Below are 20,335 nucleotides of genomic sequence, written 5' to 3' on the forward strand. Positions count from 1 at the left end.
AAACATTGAGTACAGTTTTGTGTTTGCACTACCATTTAGTGGTAATTCTGCCTCACCCGCAGGAAAGAAGGAATCTCAGGGTCGTATGTGATGTCCTGAATGTACTCTGACAATAAATCTGAAATCTGACAATTCTTTCTGTCTCTGCCTACAAGGGGCCCTCATTTGTCTTTTTCTTTCTGGACTTCTATATAATGTTTTTTTTCATGTTTCTCAGCAGTTTACTCTCACATTCTATCTTTCTTTCATGTTTCAACATCTTCTTCATCCTTGGCTGAATTCTAAAATGATCCCAATCTGTAGGCTTACAACTTTTCCAGTAGACTTTATAACCCTTTTCATTCGATTTACTATTATCTTTAATCTCTCTTTTAATACAGAGTTGGACCACATTTTATTGCATTTGTGGACCTTAAAGGAACATATATTTGTTGCAAATCATCTTTATTTCTTTAAATCCTAACCATTGCCTGTCCACTGTCATGCCCTGTAATGTAATTTCGAAATCTACTCCAATCTTATCATCCTGCACCTTCATGGCTTCTATTGTTTCAATTGAAAGCCCTGGTTTCAGATTGAACGTTACCATTTACAAACGTAATATAAAATTCTATCAATCGCTCATGCCACTAACAGATATTTTCACTTCAGCCATGCATTCATTTGCTCTATTCTTCTACTTCAGTAATTGTTGGCAAAGAGCATGGGAATAATCCTGAAATGACCAACTTTGAGATCTTAAGTAAATCACAAAAATCTGTAGACACCAGGGATTAAGTAAAAACACAAAATGCTGGAGAAACTCAGCAGGTCAAACAGTGTCCTTTATGTACCAAAGTTAAAAATACAGAACCAACTGAGAAAATTCTGGCAAGCATCCGAACAAAAGAGTAGGAGGGAGTAGGAGTTAATAGGTGGAGAAAGGAGGGAGGGGACAGCAGCACTGAGAGGGAGGGGGATGATAGGGCTGTGTGGGTGAAAGAACTGGAAAGACAGTGTGGTGCTACGAATACGTAACTGCTGATGGGTAGCTGGCCCATCCCCCACTGGTGACTTGCTCCCTGGTAACTCCTCCCCTTGTGACTCTGGAATAAAGTTCGACTTCACTCTCCCTGTCCTCAGTCGAGCAGCAGGCCAGCTCCAAGTCTAAAGTGTAATCAAGCCTCTTGTTCCTCACCCTACGGCTTTGGAGTCATTGATAGAGCCTATCAGACAGGAAAAGGGGGGAGAGGGAAGAAAAGGCAAGCAAGTTTAATGGAAAGCAGTAAATTCCATGTCAACCTTTGAGACCTAACTTTTTAAACTCTTTCCTATCTCCCTAAAATCTGTTTGCAGGACATCACCCCACGTTCCACCAGCATCAAGAGTACAAATGTGGACCACAACTTCTTCATCTTCCTCTTTCAAGATACTCTGCACCAGTTCAGTGAAATCCTTGACACTGGCAGGAGGAAGGGAACATACCATCACAAACTCCAGTCTAGAACCACCCGTTTGTTCCTCTACCGATTGAATTCCCTATTGCCTACCGATTAGTGGTAATTCTGCCTGGCCCGCAGGAAAAAGGAATCTCAGGATTGTATGTGATTCCACTCCCCTCTAATGCTTCCAAGTGACAATAAATCTGAAATCTGAAAATCTGAATCTGTTCTCCAGACTGGTAGCACCTCTTTCTGTGCCTTTACAGCGCAAACAAAAGAAAAAGATTTTTGAGTATTCGATGCACATGCCAATAAGTGGAATCTTAAATCTTACCATTTAGATTAATCCTCATTATTCCTGTTTTAGTTCAAATTTTGGTCCTGCAAAGCAATTTGCTCAAATGCAGACACTTAAAGATGTTCCATGTGGTTGACCCAGTACATTTATTTTGGTTGCAGTTAGTATAAAAATATTCCACAGTATTAAAGTGTTTGGTATTAATATTGGCAGATGCCATCTCCCTACTTGGCCCAAGAACACCTGGATGCCAAAGGCATCCATTTTAGACTACTATTCAACACTAGAGACCCTAGCAAACTCTTGTTTGGTGTTGATTGATGTTTCTTTCCATTGCAATCCTGTACTCTGTTATTATGCTTTTTATACAACTTTATGGATGTTAGAAATAACCTGTTGGTCTGCTCACAGACAAATAAACTTAGAATGCAGATTTATTGTCAGAGTACATGCATGACATCACATACAACCCTGAGATCCTTTTTCCTGCAGGCAAGGCAGAATCACCAGTGCAAAAAAAAAACTGTACTCAATGTGCACCTGTAAACAAACTGACTACAAAAACGTGAGTTGAGACACAGCGATCCCACAGGGTCCAACCGCCCAGACCGCCTGCCCTCAGCTCTGTACAGTCTTTAAATGGCCTGTTATTTAAAATCCCGCGACCATCTGGGCCCAAGATGGCAGCATCTGTGATCGGCAGCAACCATGAGTGGTTGCAGACTCCAGGGAAGTGGAGGACTGGTGCAGAAAACGGAGAAAGAGAAGCAGAGGAGATGACGCACAGGACAGTGACCATGGCAGTGGACCAGTGAGGGACTCTGCACCTGAAGGAACCATGAAGGCAGTGGGATGTTGGCGACTTGAGGAGAGGAACCCATGCAGGCTGTGGGCTACTGGCACCTGCGTTCAAGGGATTCACACCAGGCTGTGGACTGCTGGAGGCTATCGGAATCGGAATGTGAGAGGCACTGAAGGGTTCCTAATCGTGTCGGAGTTTAGAATCTGAAGCTCGGGTTTAGACTAGACTTTGTGTGGCTGCGGAAGCGCTGGAGTCAAATCTACAGACTCCCAGTGATTCAGGGGGGGGGGGGGGCTCTCTTTTGCTTCTGTTTCTCTGACTGTAAGGCACTTTGGGCAATTTCTGCCAATGGTAAACCTGACTAAAGGCTATTTTGTGCACTATTTTGACACGATTTTTATTACATGGCAATAAATTGAATCTTGAACATTTATTGAAATAAATCTACTTTGAGTTTGAAATTGCTGTGAGTCTCATTCAGTAGTTGACTGAGCATCTTTTGGTTACTTTTACAAAATATGTTTTTCATTTTAAAACTTTTATTCTGTATATACCTTTTGTTAAAAAATTTTCAATGAAGGCTGGTTCTTGGTTCAGTTAAAGGTAATCGTCATTCAATGTGATTCTCCTGTAGACCAGAAATATTTAAAGTCATAACTTGGAAGCATTAGAGGGGAGTGGATGAAAATATTTTCTCTCAGATATTGGTGGGGTTCTACAACTTCATATTTTGATCGTAAGACAGCACCCCCTCATCATATTTAAAAGGATGAACACTAACTGTCCAGTAACTTAGATTGAGAGGAGTAAAACATGAAAGTCTGCAGACACTGTGGTTGAAGTAAACACACGATACTGGAGAAACTCAGCTGGTCAAACAGTGAACTTTATATATCACAGATAGATACAGAACCAATATTTTGGGCTTGAGCCCTTCATCAAGGTACGACAAAATGTAGGCAGGCGTCTGAGGCCCCATCATTTTTCTTGGCTATCTATGTTTTTCATCCATCAATGAAGGGCTCAAGCTTGGTTATGTATCTTTATCGGTGATATATAAAGTACATGGTTGAACTGTTGAGTTTCCTCTGCATTGTGTTTTTTTAAATTTTAGATTGAGATTTGGGTAATGAAATGAGGCTGGATAATTTTTTTTCTCTGTAGCCTACATTCACATCACGGGACAAATGGTCTCCCTCCATGATCTTCCATTCCTACAATCCCATGATTTTCCAAAATAAACTGCACCAATGTGACTGCAGCCAGCAAGCGGCCAAACTACCGAAATAGCCTTACTTTTCGTGCACTGTTATTTAAATTTTTTTTTAGCAATGTTGTAAGATGGTTTATAATTTGAATGTTTGCACGATGATGCAAACGTTCCCCCCAAAAAAAACACACCGAATTTCTCCGATAGCTCAGTGGTTTGAGCACTGATCTTGTAAACCAGGAGTCATGAGTTCGTTCCTCAGTGGGCCTCGTTTCTGTGAGGGGCGCTGGACACTCTCTGTCTCCATTTCATGGAGGTTTCATTCTAAATGTAGTGTTACAATGACATTAGTGGAGCCTTTACCCTAAATTCTGATTCTGATATCCCAATCCTGGATGGTCCACTGTCGTCAGAGGTCGAGCTGCAGATTGCCGGCCTGCTGCGCCTCCTGCAGGCTAGGAGGACGACGTGGGAGTGTCTCTCGCCCCCCCCCCCCCCCCGGACTTTTCAACCCAGTTGCTTCAGCGCCCCCTGCAGGCTCGGAGGACTCAAAGCCGACGGCTCCTTGACTCGCGAGCGCTGAGGTCATTTTTTTTTGCCTGTGCAACTTGGCAGCGGCGACAGGTGTCCGCGGCGTGCGGGCGTGGAGCGATCTGCGGCTGAATTGCTGGTCGCCACTTGGAGAGCAGAAGGTGAGGTGAAACAAGCCAGCTTTAAAAAAAATTGCAAGTGTCTGATGTTGGTGTCAGCCACTTGTTGGGCAGGGGAAGGGGTCAAGCCGCCCTCTCGGCTGGAAATGGGGGCTCCAGCTTCTCTGTGTTCCTCAACGACAGCGTAATTTCTTCTTCTTTTTATTAAGTGGCTGTTTCTAAATTGTAATGTAATTCCAGTCTCCCTGTAAACACTAATCCGTTGATGAAGGTGAGTTCCATTGTACCTCGCTTTATTTTTACTTCAATCTCGAATTCCTGCTTCTCGGGTCAGAACTTCGATGAACTTCTCCCTCCGGGAGAAGAAAAACTTTTCCATAATCAAAAGTAAAACCCCAAACGAGTGTGGTCCCAACTGGTGAAGCCTTTTAACCTTGGCACGGCTGGGCTTCTCCAGGTTTGTATTTGTTAACAAGTGAAACAGACTTTGCTACTTGTTACTTCGGGGCTTTGCTCCTGTTTATTCTCGCTCTTTTATTGCCTTATTTATGTTAGTGCTTGTATTAAACTTTTACAGCCGCTCTGCTGAATTGCCATATTTTTCCTGGGGATTTGTTGCCTCCCTGTGGTGCTGAATTGTGGTCGGTTGTTGAACTGTTGTAAGTTGATTGCAAAGCTGAAATCGATCTGGTCGTGACCTTTTTGCATTGACTGAGATAAACTTCAAAAATGTCTTTTTGAATTTTAATATTTCCCCCCCCCCCCCCCCAGCAGAAAGCTGTGAGGGTTTTTATACCAAGGAAGGGCATCGTGGTGAATGGTGCTTGGTGTCACTGTGCACCAGATCGCTCAAGTGTCGGTGTCATCAAGTTGCCACCCTGTGTGCCTTTCTGTAGGTTGTTCTGTCAGAACATTCCAAAGTGAAAGTCGGGTTTCAATGTGTGTAATTCCGGTAGAACCAAGAGAAGCAAATTTTACACGCGTTAAGTAACTTGGAAGTTGTTTCTGGTCATCTGATTGCACAAGTACAACCCAAGTACAGCCTTCTCCAGTCCTCGGTGCAAAACACGCAGACACCCAACCAGACATAATACATATACAGACACACAATACATGCGCAGGATAAGTATTCCTATACACGCGTATATATTGTTTTGTAAATATGAGTCTCAGAGAGTTAGTGTGTGAGCAGTTCCTTTAGTAGTTCACCATTCTCACTGCTCGTGGGAAGAAGCTGTTCCCTCAGCCTGGTGGTGCTGGCGCTGATACTCCTGGATTTCTTCCCCGATGGGAGCAGCTGAACAATGCAGGGTGAAAGGGGTCCTCAATGATTTTGCACACCCTCTTCAGACAACGATCCGGATAGATCACGTCGATGGGGGGGGGGGGGGGGGGGGGGTGGTGGAGAGATTCCGGTCATCCTCTCTGCCACTCTTATGGTCCTGTGGATTGACCTCCGATCCATTTCTCCACAGCAATCATACCACACTGTGATGCAGTCAGAAAAGACGCTCTCAACAGCTCCGAAAGAAGGTTGACATAATAGTAGCCTTGCCCACTTCAGTCTTTTCAGGAAGTGCAGTTGCTGTTGTGCCTTCCTGACCAGTGAGGAGATGTTGAGTGTCCATGATAGATCACTAATTAAGTGGACTGCAAGTAACTTGGTTCTCTCCACAACAGAGCTGTTGATGTTCCTGGTCCTCCTGAAGTCCACAAAGAAATTAGATTTTAAGAATGTGACTTTGCAATACAGTAGCTTGTTAAATTGAGCAAATAAGATGAACTATTTTTCTTACTGCTGCCCCTTTTATTTGATTGAGCAGGAAGGAAAGAACCAGTCTCTGAGAACCATGATTAAAAGTTTTTACAAGGTTCTGTTCCCATTTGGTGAAATGGCACAAATCACAAGATTACATGGTGTAACAGCAGGTTAGATGCTCTAATTTAGTGTCTCAACATCTTGTCAAGATCAGTCTGGTTATTCCCCATGCAATGACTTGGCTTGAAAATAATGGTTTAGTATTACTGTTGACTTGAAATCCTTCTCACCTTTTTCTGCTGAGTCAGTCTCAGAAATTGTTAACTTAAGGATGCATTGTGCCAGATGCTGGAGTATGACACCAAACTACAATTTTTTAAAAGTTACAGCCCAACTGTATTAAAGTAACCTCAGCCAATGGGTTCAAACTTCATTCTGTGTTGATGTTTTACTGAGGAGGTGCTGACTTTTGTGGGAGTTTCTATGTTTACCTGCTTAATTGCCTGTCTGGTTAATGACCTATCTGGCAAAATATCTCTCCCTCTTCCACAAAGGTTGGTATAACCAGCTTCTGTGTTTGTGCAAACTAACTACTCTCCCATTTTTTAATGGAACATTGATTACACTTAAAGCACTTTGGATGTCAGGTGCAATTTGACTGAAAGTTGCACCTGAACTTGAGGGGAACCAATATCCTGGCAGGGAGGTTTGCTTATGCGACTTGGAGGTGTTGCCGGGGGGGGGGGGGTGTTTAAACTAGATTTACAGGGGGATATGAACAGAAAAGAAACAGAGGAAGAGATGGTTGGCACACAAATAGGGACAGCTGGTACGTAGTTTGTCTGGACATGGAGATGTGTTGCAATGCAGCAATGACACAGTCAAATGTAACAAATAAAGAGCTGAAATGAACACAGCATAAGAAATAAAGTGGATGACTTTAGTACAGCTACAGATTGGCAGGTGTGATGTTGTGGCCATCACTGAGTTATGGCTAAAGGATGGATGTCATTAGGAGCTGAATGTCCAAGGATACAGTGTATTGAAAGGATAGGCAGGTAAGGGGGGGGGGGGTGGCATGAGCCTGTTGGTACGGAACAACATTAAATCCTTAGAAAGTGGTGATGTAGGATTGAGTTAAGAAATGGCAAGGGTAAAAATACCCTGTTGGCTGTTATATACAGACCTCCAAACAGTAGCTGGGATGTGGACAGAAATTTGCAACAGCAGATAAAAAAGGTATTTCACAAGGGCAATGTTACATTAGTCATGAGGGATTTTAACATGCAAGTAGATTTGGAAAACCAGGTTGGGACTGGATCTCGAGAGAGAGTTTCTAGAATGCCTATGAAATGGCTTTTTTAAGAGCAGCTTGTTTTTTTAAATTTTTTTTATTTTTCACACTATCAACCATTCTGACCAAAATACACACAAACATTTCCCTCTTGAATATACACAGTGTCATTTTCTCCCCTTTTCCCCCTCCCTCCTTCACCCTCCCCTCCCCACACACTCAACGTTCAAAATATATGATACATTAAACCCATTAAACAATGTCATCACACAATGAAAATAAACAAGAAATTTGTGTCATCTACTTTTACACACTGGGTCAGTTCATTTCGTCTTCTTCTCCTTCTGTCATTTTAGGTGGTGGAGGTCCGCGGTAGGACTTCTCTATTGTGTTCCATGTACAGTTCCCAAATTTGTTCGAATACTGTGATGTTATTTCTTAAATTGTATGTTATTTTTTCCAATGGAATACATTTATTCATTTCTATGTACCATTGCTGTATTCTCAGGCTATCTTCTAATTTCCAGGTTGACATAATACATTTTTTGCTACAGCTAAGGCTATCATAATAAATCTTTTTTGTGCTCCATCCAAATCGAGTCCAAGTTCTTTACTTCTTATATTACTTAGAAGAAAGATCTCTGGATTTTTTGGTATGTTGCTTTTTGTGATTTTATTTAATACCTGATTTAGATCTTCCCAAAACTTTTCCACTTTCTCACATGCCCAAGTTGCATGTACTGTTCTTCCTGTTCCCTTCTCATTGTTCGCAAGAGCAGCTTGTTGATGAGCCCACAAGGGGATCGGTTGTACTGGATTGGGTGTTGTGTAATGCACCAGAGGTGATTAGAAAGTTTAAAGGGGGGGGGGGGGCAGTGATCACAATTTGATTAAGTTCAATTTGAGATTGATTTTAACAAGGAGAAACTGAAGTCGGATGTTGATATTTCAGTGAAGTAAAGGGAATTCCAGTGGCATGAGAGAGGAACTGGCCAGAATAGATTGGAAGGAAGCACTAGTAAGAAATGGGGAAGGTGCAGGATAAAAACACACAAAAAAAGGGGACGTATTCAAATGGAAAAATGTCACAACTGTGGCTGACAAGTGTAGTCAAAGCAAAAAGTCATGGGAAGAGAGGGGATTGTGAAGTTTTTTTTAAGCTGACAGAAGGTAACTAAAAGAACTTGTAAGGAGGGAAAAGATGAAGTGTGAAATTAGGTTAGAAAATAATATCAAAAGATATAGAAAGCTTTTCAAGTATATAAAGAATAAAAAAGAGATGAAAGTAGCTAGATATAGGGCCACATAAAAATGACACCAGAGAAATTATAATGGGAGATAAGGATATGGCACTGGAACTAAATGAGTATTTTGCATCAGTCTTCCCTGTGAAAGGCACCAGCAGTGTGCCAGATGTTGAAGGGTACCAGGGACATGAGTACAATTACTATTTAAAAGGAGAAGGTGCTCAGAAAGCCGAGTGGTCTAACAGTGGATAAGTCTCCTGGACCAGATGGATTGCACCTTGGGTCCTGAAAGAGGTAGCAGTAGACATTATGGAACCATTTAGTAATGATCTTTCTGGAATCAATAGATTCTGGCATGGTCCTGGCAGTCTGGAAAATACCAAATGTCACCCCATTATTCAAGAAGGGAGGGAAGCAACAGAAAGGAAATTATAGACCAATTATCCTGATGTCAGTGTTTGGAAAAATGTTTGGAATAGATTTTGAAGAATGAGGTTACAGAGGATTTGGAAGCACATAACAGGATAGGGCAAAGGCAGCATGGTTTCCTTGTGCTTGACAAATCTGTTGGAATTCTTTGGCAAGGTGACAAGCAGGCTGGGTAAGGGAGATGCAGTGGATGTAGTATGCCTAGATTTTCAAAAGGTGGCTGAGAGACTGAACACATGAGGCTATTTAACAGGATAAGAGCCCATAGTATAACAGGAAACATACTAATGTGGGTCGAGCTGAGTGGCAGGAAGCAGAGAGTCAGAATACAGGGATCACATTCTGATTGGCTGCCAGTTGCTTCTGCTGTTCCACAGGGGTCGGTGTTGGAGCCACTTCTTTTTTCTTTTGTTTATTAATGATTTAGTTTGTGAAATTAATGGCTTTGCGACCAAGTTTACAGATGATACAAAGGTAGGTGAAGGAGCAGGTAGTGTCAAGGAAACAGGAAGGCTGCAGAAAGGGTTGGATGGATTAGGAGAATAGGCAGATATGACAGAGTATATAGAAATGTTTTTGGGAGATAAATTGGGAAAGGTTTGTTAGAGTAGGTTACATACAAACACTTTAACACAGATCTTATTTGAAATACTGGAGCTCTGCTAATGCTGGATATATTGGCCCAACAGCCTTTGAAAGAGCTCTAGAGAGTGCCCAAGAGACTTCACTAATGGATTGTTGTTTACAAAAAGGCAATAGATGAAAGATCTTTTTGGAGCCGCATATTGTCTGGAAGGGAACTTGCTGTTCTAAGAGGGTCATGTGGTTTTGCAAGCAGAGAGTGTCAAACAGGCTTTTTTCTCTCAGAGAGAGAGACAGACAGTTCTACAGTATTACAGCCAGCAACAGCAGCTGGGACTGGAACAAGACACACTAGCAAGCTTGTATAAAATGGGTTGTGAGTTCTTAGTTCAGCCTGGTCAAACCCCTTGTGGTTCATGCAAGAGGAGAGGACTGGCTGTCTAATGTTTCACTTAGAATAAGAAAAACAAGAAGGAACTCTGTGGTGACCTGAAAGAAAGACGTTATCATCTGGAGAACCCTGAGGGGGCAAGTTTCATCAGCAAGATACTGAAGTGGCTGATTAAAAAGGAACCTTCCTGAGCAGTAACCATATACCTTTCAAGCACCAAAGTCTGGTGAACTTTATAAATGTTAAAACCTGTGCATAGTATAAGAATTTCCTGCAACCAGTGAACTTGGAGGAATGAGAAGTGAGATTGGACTGTGAACCAAATAACTTTTCTGAACTTACACACACATTATATACACTTGCACTTAGAATTAGAAGGGGGTTAGATTAGGTTAGTTAAGTTAAAGTGTGATTCTGTTTTCATGTTTAAAGATAATTAAAAGCAACTTTTGTTTAAGTAACCATTTCTCTTGGTGAATATTGATTGCTACTGGGTTTTGGGATCTGCTGGACTCGTAAAATTTTATGGGAGTTCGTCCTTTTGATTGAAAATTTGAGATTTTATGATTTATTAGTTAATTGGCTTTTAAGCTAATTTAAAGCTTGTGTGTGGAAAAACATATCTATATATTCTGTCACAGTACGTTTGACAGCTTTTGTCCTATATATATAACTCTGTCCAGGATATATACATATAAAACTCTGTCCAGGATATATACGTATGAAACCCTGTCCAGGATATATACGTATAAAACCCTGTCCAGGATATATACGTATAAAACCCTGTCCAGGATATATACGTATGAAACCCTGTCCAGGATATATACGTATGAAACCCTGTCCAGGATATATACGTATGAAACCCTGTCCAGGATATATACGTATGAAACCCTGTCCAGGATATATACGTATGAAACCCTGTCCAGGATATATACGTATGAAACCCTGTCCAGGATATATACGTATGAAACCCTGTCCAGGATATATACGTATGAAACCCTGTCCAGGATATATACGTATGAAACCCTGTCCAGGATATATACGTATGAAACCCTGTCCAGGATATATACGTATGAAACCCTGTCCAGGATATATACGTATGAAACCCTGTCCAGGATATATACGTATGAAACCCTGTCCAGGATATATACGTATGAAACCCTGTCCAGGATATATACGTATGAAACCCTGTCCAGGATATATACGTATGAAACCCTGTCCAGGATATATACGTATGAAACCCTGTCCAGGATATATACGTATGAAACCCTGTCCAGGATATATACGTATGAAACCCTGTCCAGGATATATACGTATGAAACCCTGTCCAGGATATATACGTATGAAACCCTGTCCAGGATATATACGTATGAAACCCTGTCCAGGATATATACGTATGAAACCCTGTCAAGGATATATACGTATGAAACCCTGTCCAGGATATATACGTATGAAACCCTGTCCAGGATATATACGTATGAAACCCTGTCCAGGATATATACGTATGAAACCCTGTCCAGGATATATACGTATGAAACCCTGTCCAGGATATATACGTATGAAACCCTGTCCAGGATATATACGTATGAAACCCTGTCCAGGATATATACGTATGAAACCCTGTCCAGGATATATACGTATGAAACCCTGTCCAGGATATATACGTATGAAACCCTGTCCAGGATATATACGTATGAAACCCTGTCCAGGATATATACGTATGAAACCCTGTCCAGGATATATACGTATGAAACCCTGTCCAGGATATATACGTATGAAACCCTGTCCAGGATATATACGTATGAAACCCTGTCCAGGATATATACGTATGAAACCCTGTCCAGGATATATACGTATGAAACCCTGTCCAGGATATATACGTATGAAACCCTGTCCAGGATATATACGTATGAAACCCTGTCCAGGATATATACGTATGAAACCCTGTCCAGGATATATACGTATGAAACCCTGTCCAGGATATATACGTATGAAACCCTGTCCAGGATATATACGTATGAAACCCTGTCCAGGATATATACGTATGAAACCCTGTCCAGGATATATACGTATGAAACCCTGTCCAGGATATATACGTATGAAACCCTGTCCAGGATATATACGTATGAAACCCTGTCCAGGATATATACGTATGAAACCCTGTCCAGGATATATACGTATGAAACCCTGTCCAGGATATATACGTATGAAACCCTGTCCAGGATATATACGTATGAAACCCTGTCCAGGATATATACGTATGAAACCCTGTCCAGGATATATACGTATGAAACCCTGTCCAGGATATATACGTATGAAACCCTGTCCAGGATATATACGTATGAAACCCTGTCCAGGATATATACGTATGAAACCCTGTCCAGGATATATACGTATGAAACCCTGTCCAGGATATATACGTATGAAACCCTGTCCAGGATATATACGTATGAAACCCTGTCCAGGATATATACGTATGAAACCCTGTCCAGGATATATACGTATGAAACCCTGTCCAGGATATATACGTATGAAACCCTGTCCAGGATATATACGTATGAAACCCTGTCCAGGATATATACGTATGAAATCCTGTCCAGGATATTAACGTATGAAACCCTGTCCAGGATATTAACGTATGAAACCCTGTCCAGGATATATACGTATGAAACCCTGTCCAGGATATATACGTATGAAACCCTGTCCAGGATGTATATATAAATCTCTGTCCAGGATATATAATTCCTGGACAGAGTTGATATAGAAAAGTTGTGTCCCACGGTGGGTGAGTCTAGGACAAGAGGACACAACTTCAAGATTGAAGGGTGTCCACTTAGAAGTGAGATGTGGAGGAATTTCTTCAGAAAGAGTGTGGTGAATCTGTGGGATTTGTTGGCACAGGGGGTTGATTAAATGTTGGGGCAGACTCAATGGGCTGAAGATTCTATTTCTGCTAACTTGTGGTTTAGATTCTTCTTTGGCTTGGCTTCGCGGACGAAGATTTATGGAGGGGGTAAAAAAGTCCACGTCAGCTGCAGGCTCGTTTATGGCTGACCAGTCCGATGCGGGACAGGCAGACACGATTGCAGCGGTTGCAAGGGAAAATTGGTTGGTTGGGGTTGGGTGTTGGGTTTTTCCTCCTTTGCCTTTTGTCAGTGAGGTGGGCTCTGCGGTCTTCTTCAAAGGAGGCTGCTGCCCGCCAAACTGTGAGGCGCCAAGATGCACGGTTTGAGGCGTTATCAGCCCACTGGCGGTGGTCAATGTGGCAGGCACCAAGAGATTTCTTTAGGCAGTCCTTGTACCTTTTCTTTGGTGCACCTCTGTCACGGTGGCCAGTGGAGAGCTCGCCATATAATACGATCTTGGGAAGGCGAGAAAAGGATGTGGTGCCAGGTATTGGCCAGTATTTCACCAACTGATCTCTGCTGTAAAGTTATCATCTTTTGGGGTGAACTGGATTTAACTAAGATTTTTTTCTGTCTCTCTCCTTCAAAAAGCCAACTTCCTTTACTAGACAATAGGATGAGCAACTGCAGTATGAATCAGCATCTATCGGGGGAGAAGAAGGTGGCAGGATCAGAATTTATTGTCATGAACAATGAATTTTGTGACTAGTTCATGACAATAAATTCTGATTCTAATTCATTTGGATTATTTTGTGAGCTTCCAAGGAATAGAAACATTGTTGGTGTGACAGCGCAGTAAACTAGGCTCCAAAATAGTTGTGTTATTGCATATTTAAGGTTTGATTTGTTGTTCTGCCAAAAATTGTTTCATAGAGTTGAAAAATGTTCTACTTGTGCAACAAAGCTGTAAAACCAGTTTGCCTTTTTCATTTTTGAAAGACTGAGAAGTTTTTAATCAAAGTGACCTTCTCCTTCAATCTGTCATGCAACTGTGCTTTTTTTCATATTTTTCCTCTCTGACTTGGCAATTATTTGGGAAATGAGAGGGATCATTTTCTTAAATTGTACATGATAGACAATAAAGCATGTGAAGTGTTTTTTGGCACAATGACAGTAACAAGATGTAATTTAGAAATCAGTGGGTGGAAACCACTGAAATTAAATTCATGGGTTCTTGCCACCTTCCCATGTATCCAGAATGTTTCCTTGCATTAACTCACCTACAATCATCTCTCATTTAATTTCAATTCCTCCCAAACTACTCCAGCCCTATGTCGCATTCATCTCAAAAGGTGAGATCACTGCTCTATTCATCACTGGTAACCACACGCTTCTTGATGGTTGTGGTTTCATGCTCCACTCTTGAGAATAGAGCATGTGAACCAGACGACTTTTCAGTGCATCACTGAGAGAATGTTGTATTGTTGCAAATGGTGTTTTTTTTCCAATGAAACTTGGGACCTCCGTAGTTCCCATTTTGGGTGGATGTTCTCATTGCATTTTTAGGGAGTATTGTGAATGAGTTCTTCAGTGACCTGGACCTTGGGTAACCTATTGTAGCAACACATGAGTGCTTGCATCTTTAGGGGTCTTGCTGTGTTTGCTTACTTGTGTGGTTGCAGAGGGCTTTGGAACATCCTGAGACTGTCAAAGGTGTTACATAATTTTGTCTATCAGATGGTTTTTCTGGATCAATAGTGTTTGCCTGAGGGGGGGGAAATGCCAAGTTTCAAAAATTTGCAAGAGTCTTTGGTGATTCTGATTCTGCTGTTCTTTGCTTTGTATAATCCAGCAGAGGAATTTTTAAAAAATTGAGTCACAGGTCTTTTCGGCCCACGAGCCCATGCCGCCAAATTGCATCCAATTGACCTACATCCCATTTTTTTGTATGGTGGGAGGAAACCAGAGCCCCCAGGAAAAACCCACACAGACATGGGGAGAACATACAAACTCCTTGCAGTGTGGGATTCGAATCCCAATCGCTGGCATTGTAAAGGCGTTGCGCTAACTGCTCCATCAACCGTGCCACAGGAGATTTGCTGACTGTGATTTATAGCACGCCTTCAGCCTTCCCATCCACCCACTACCTCTCCTTCATCTTTGGAGGTGTGGAAAAATGACCTGATGTAAGGACATTTACTATAGGGCAGGATAGGGAGGGAAGGAAGAGCTCCTCGTCAGAGTTCCTAGTCTGGGCTGGTTAATACTTGTTGTTCTCTGCCTTAAATAGTGATGTTTAACCAAGGGACTTTGTGAAACTTGGCAGGTAGTCTTGTATACCTTAATACTTGTTCCAGCTTCCACCTTTCATCTAAAAAGCACCTGTGGGTCTGGCAAATCAAACAGCAGCAAAACTAAGATGTAATTTTGTGCTTTTCATGGTCAATTTTTTTTCTCCCCTCCCTGGATTTTGCTGCCCTTTACAGAAATGGATGAGTTGTCCACCTTGGGGATGTGGGGCAGAAATGACAGCCACCTGTGTAAGCCAGCTCATCGAGAAGGGTGCTAGAAAGCTCCTGAGGTGCAAGAAGACTTTGTTAAGAGTATTGCTGCAGTTAGTAGCACTGCAATAAAGTGTCATTTATATGAATCGCCAGTTCATAAAACTGAAGCAATTGAGTTCCTGGAATTTCCACTGTTTGGTTATCAGTTTCTAAGTACTCTGCATTTTTCAAGTTTCAATAACCATATAACAATTACAGCACGGAAACAGGCCAATTTGGCCCTTCTAAGGAATGTCTAAATGGGTGGTTTTTAGCGGCAGCTGCAACCACTTTTAGTTCTTTGACTTCAACTGGGAAGCTGACAGGACTTTGCAAAATGTGGGAGTGGTACTAATACAGATTTGACAGATTAGTATTAGGCAATGTTTGTTTCCTCCGTGCTCATCCCTATTTTGCTTTAAGATTTGCAAGCTAGATCACCCTGGTGAGTGATTCATGGGAGCACCATTTCAACAGAAGGTTTGGGAAGAGGTTAGAAAGCCATTAATTCCTGAATAATTCACTTTGTATTCCTAAATGGCAGGTGCTTAAAATGATTTTTATAGTTGTTGCATACCATAAATATTGTTGTGTCCAGGAACACCATACATTTTTCTTGCTGAGGTTGCTGGACATCTAAAGAGTTAAGCAATTTTCGCAATCTTGGTGAAGGCACTTGTATTTTAAAGATAATGTTTCTGATTGTTTTCACCGAGGCATTAAGTTCTACAAATTTTGACTGTGTTGGTGGGACACAGCACAGCACTTTGAAAAAGTTCTCCAATTAATTAGTCTAATTTGCACCACATCTTTTGCTCATTGTGTCTGTGTAACACTGGACACCAGAAAATATGAATAAGCCCTTTCAAGCCAGCCCCATCATTCAATATGATTGTGGCTGATCTGCTTCATGCCTCAACTCTTCTGTACTAGTTCTCCATAGCACTCAATTCCATGATATTTTAAATATTAAACTATCTCTACCTTAACTTCTTCAGGCAGTTTGATAACTTGCTGTCTTTACTTCAGTGTAATTACAGATAAATGTTGTTGGCAATTGGGTTTATTCATTCACACTGAACCAATAGTTAGACAGTGGACAAAGAACATGGTATTATAGCATCACTCTCTGTTTATATTTTTTTTAAAAAGCAGTTTGTAGCGGGTTAGAATTGTGTGGTTAGATGGGTCAAATTGCTGCCCCAGTCAGTCAGCGCAAGATGCCGCGGGCCCCCTTCCCTTCTCAGGAGAAGTCTGCGTTTGGTAACACGCATTGCCTAGGTAATGTCGCCATTTCCTGGTCACATAGCACTGAGCAGGCAGTGACTCCGCAATGCGTCGACGTCACTCCCACACACCAACGTGTTCCGGTCAGGAAGTGGCTCGTACCCTTAAAGCGTGAAATTCAAATAAAGTCAGTTACTGGTTCACCTGGTAGCTAAGAAAGCAGACAGAATTTTCTGCACCCCACAGCAGAGCCCGATATTCATACAACCAATCTATGCTGTCGGCCCTCCGGCTCAGCCTCTGGGCCAGGGGGTTCCCCTCCATTGGTTCTGCCAGCAGTAGCCGCGATGCATGCTCAACCAGAGCGATGACTGTTTCTACCACCACAGATGGGGCCATAATGCCCAGAAGTGCGCCCCTCCATGCTCGTACCCCAATGCCAAGTTGAGCATGGCGACAGGAAATGATCAGGCTGGCCACTGATAGTGACCTCGGGGGTTGGCACACATAAAGGCATACTCTACCTAAGGGACCACTGGACAAGGAGGGATTTCCTAGTCGACACAGATACAGAGATGAGTCTCATCCTGCTGACGTTCTTCGAGCTCAAGCTCAATACTAAGGGCCTCCCCCTACAGGCAACCAACGGCTCCTCCATTCCAAGTTTTGGCACCTGTCTGACCACAATCCACGCCGTGGACATGGTTTTCCACTGGAAGTGTACGATTGCATCTGTGGGACAAGCCCGATTCGGAGCAGATTTCCTCCGGGCACACGAGCTCCTTGTGGACACGAACAGATGCCACTTGGTCAATGCTACCACGTTCCAGTCGTACCCCCTCATGCTATGGTAACGTTCCTTTTTGACATTGGGAATCCACGCTCTGGACCGTAACGAATATGCCCTTTTACTAGCCATGTATCCGTCACTGTTGGCGCCAAATTTCCATGATGCTAAATTAGCATGAGGCGTGGGCATGGTGCCTCCCACAGGACAAACTCCTCCAAGCCAAGACAGAGTTGGGTGCCATGGAGGAGATGGGTATCATCTGCCATTCAAACAGCTCCTGGGTTTCCCCACTGCACATGGGCCAGAAGAACTCCAGCGGTTGGCATCCATTTGGTGACTAAAGACTGTTCAATGATGTCACCATCCCAGATAGATACCCCATCCCACATGTCCAAGACTTCGTTACACGGCTCCAGGGCTGCTGGGTTTTCTTGAAGGTGGACCTCATCAAAGGGTACCATCAGATTCTGGTGCATCCTAACGATATCCCAAAAATGGCCATTATTACACCTTTCGGCCTCTTTGAGTTCCTCCAGATGCCTTTTGGATTAAAGAATGTCGTCCAGACGTTTCAGCATCTCATGGACACGTTTGGCTGTCTTTTTCATCTATCTAGATGACTTCCTCATCGCCAGCCCTGACGTCAGGTGTTTGGACGTGGTGAACCTGGCTAAGTGCCAATTTGGTCTGGAAACCATTGATTTCCTGGGACACAGTATCACCCGAGAGGGGGCCACACTGCTGCCGGATAAGGTAGGAACCATCTGGTGTTTCCCCAGGCTGAGCACCATCAAAGGCCGACAGGAATTCCTGGGGATGGTGAAGTTTTATCAGTGTTTCCTCCCGGGAGTAGCCACCCTCGTGCAACCTCTATTTGACCTCCCCAAACTCTGCAACAAGGCCCTCCAGTGGACACAAAACCAATGAAGCGTTCCAGGTCACTGAAGAGGCCCGATTCTTCCCCAACCTCCTCCCGACCCTTACAGCAGAAGCATTGGACAGAGCGGTTGGCACGCTGCTGGAGCAGTGGGTCGATGAACAGTGGTGTCCCGCTGGCTGGCTTCAGCAAACATCTCTGGACACCAGAATTCAAATACAGTGCGTTTGGCCATGAACTGTTGGCCCTGTAACTGGAAATATGACATTTCCGGTACATGTTAGAAGGAAGGGTCTTCGTCACCTAGACAGACCACATGCCACTGACTTCTGCACTCAGCAAGGTCTCGGACCCGTGGTCAGCAAGGCAAGAACAACACCTCCTACATTTTGGAGTATACAATGGACATTCACCACGTCACAGGCAAGTCCAAAGTGTGGCCAATGCTCTGTTTAGACTGGCCATCTCAGGAGGACTCGATGTTCCCCAACTGGCCAGGGATACTGACGTCCAGCCATCACCAGCCTGAAGGTTAACGATTTCTGTCCTTCACCGGGGAGCCCGACTTTACTGTGCAACATGTCCACAGGCTTCCCCAGACCCTTCCTACCCATGACCTGGTGACAGCGGATGCTCGACCAAATACACGGCCTGTCACATACTTCCATGAGGTCGGACTGCTGTCCGAGGTTCATGTGGCACGGCTTCTGCTGCAACGTCACTCTGTGGGCTCATGCTTGTTGGGACTGGCAGTGCGCCATACTTCACAGACACACCAAGGCCCCTCTCCAGAGTTTTGCCCCAGTGCAACACAATTTTTGACCATGTGCATGTGGACATCATTGACCCACACCCCATGAGCTAAGGTATGCGGTATTCACAATAGTTGACCATTTTACCCATTGGCTGGAAGCGATAGCCCTGCCCACATGTGACACAGAGACTTGCGCCAGAGCTTTCTTGTCCATTTGGGTCACGTGCTTTGGTGTCCCGACCCACATCACCTTGGACCAAGGGGCCTTGCTCTGGTCCAACCTAGCCAAGTTCTGCAGCAGCCAGTTACATCACACCACAGCCTACAGACTTGTTGAACATTTCCACCACCACCTGAAAGCAGCCCTGAAAGCCCGACTACAAGGCCCAAATTGAATGGATGAATTCCCATGAGTGCTATTGGGAATCCGCACAGCACCAAAAGAAGGCCTGCCAGCGTCATCCACCGAGATAGTGTATGGTTCCCCGCTTACCATCCCAGGGGACATTCACTTCAACCCTCCCAGCCCACAACCCAGTGGCCTTGACGTCCTCCAGTGATTGAGGGAACAAACTGGTAAACCGAAACCTCCACCACCTTCCCGACACAGCTCTCCACCCTGCGGATCTACAGTCCACCGACTTTGTTTTCGTTCGCAGAGAACAGCAAGGAACACCCTTGCAATGCCACTACGAAGGCTCATTCAAGGTGTTGCAGCGCGACGGTGTCGTTTTCACCCTGGACGTTGGAGGGCGGCAGGACAGGTTTACCATTGACAGCCTCAAGGCAGTGCATCTGGACTCTGGCCAGCCTGTCCCGGCTCCCCAGTTCAGACACCGAGACCGCCCGCCTAAAGACAGTACTATGACTTGCTCAAAGGATGATAGCAATTCTTGAGGGGGGGGGGGGTGTAGTGGGCTGAACAATCGCGTGGTTAGACGGGTAGAATCGCTGCTCCAGTCGGTCAGCTCAAGATGGTGCAGGCCCCCTTCCTTTCTCAGGAGAAACCCACATTTGGCAACACGTGCTGCCCGAGAGATGTCGCCACTTCCTGGTTGCATGTCGCTGAGCAGGCAGTGACTCCACAACGCACTGACGTCACTCCCACAGACCAACACGTTATGGACAAGAAGTGGCTCATACCCTTAAAGCAGCATGTGAAATTCAAATTGTCAGTTACTGGTTCACCCTCGTGGGTGTATGTGTGTTGATTTA

General features: G+C 43.6%; 2 protein-coding genes across 3 annotated transcripts in view; one reads left to right on the top strand and one right to left on the bottom strand.

The window, feature by feature from the left end:
* csrnp2 (cysteine-serine-rich nuclear protein 2) overlaps window positions 1–4,190 on the bottom strand; it is a 118,304-nt gene extending 114,114 nt beyond the window's left edge. For both annotated transcript variants that reach the window (XM_069905892.1, XM_069905890.1), the window contains exons 1-2: window positions 4,095–4,190; window positions 3,076–3,149 (exon numbers count right to left, since the gene is read on the bottom strand). The gene's annotated coding sequence lies outside the window, so the exon portion shown is untranslated. The remainder of the gene's footprint in view (window positions 1–3,075; window positions 3,150–4,094) is intronic.
* A 125-nt stretch (window positions 4,191–4,315) lies between these two features.
* lima1a (LIM domain and actin binding 1a) overlaps window positions 4,316–20,335 on the top strand; it is a 115,177-nt gene continuing 99,157 nt past the window's right edge. Inside the window, exon 1 of the mRNA XM_069905920.1 lies at window positions 4,316–4,423. The gene's annotated coding sequence lies outside the window, so the exon portion shown is untranslated. The remainder of the gene's footprint in view (window positions 4,424–20,335) is intronic.

Source organism: Narcine bancroftii, chromosome 12, assembly GCF_036971445.1.
Source record: "Narcine bancroftii isolate sNarBan1 chromosome 12, sNarBan1.hap1, whole genome shotgun sequence".
Lineage (NCBI taxonomy): Eukaryota > Metazoa > Chordata > Chondrichthyes > Torpediniformes > Narcinidae > Narcine > Narcine bancroftii.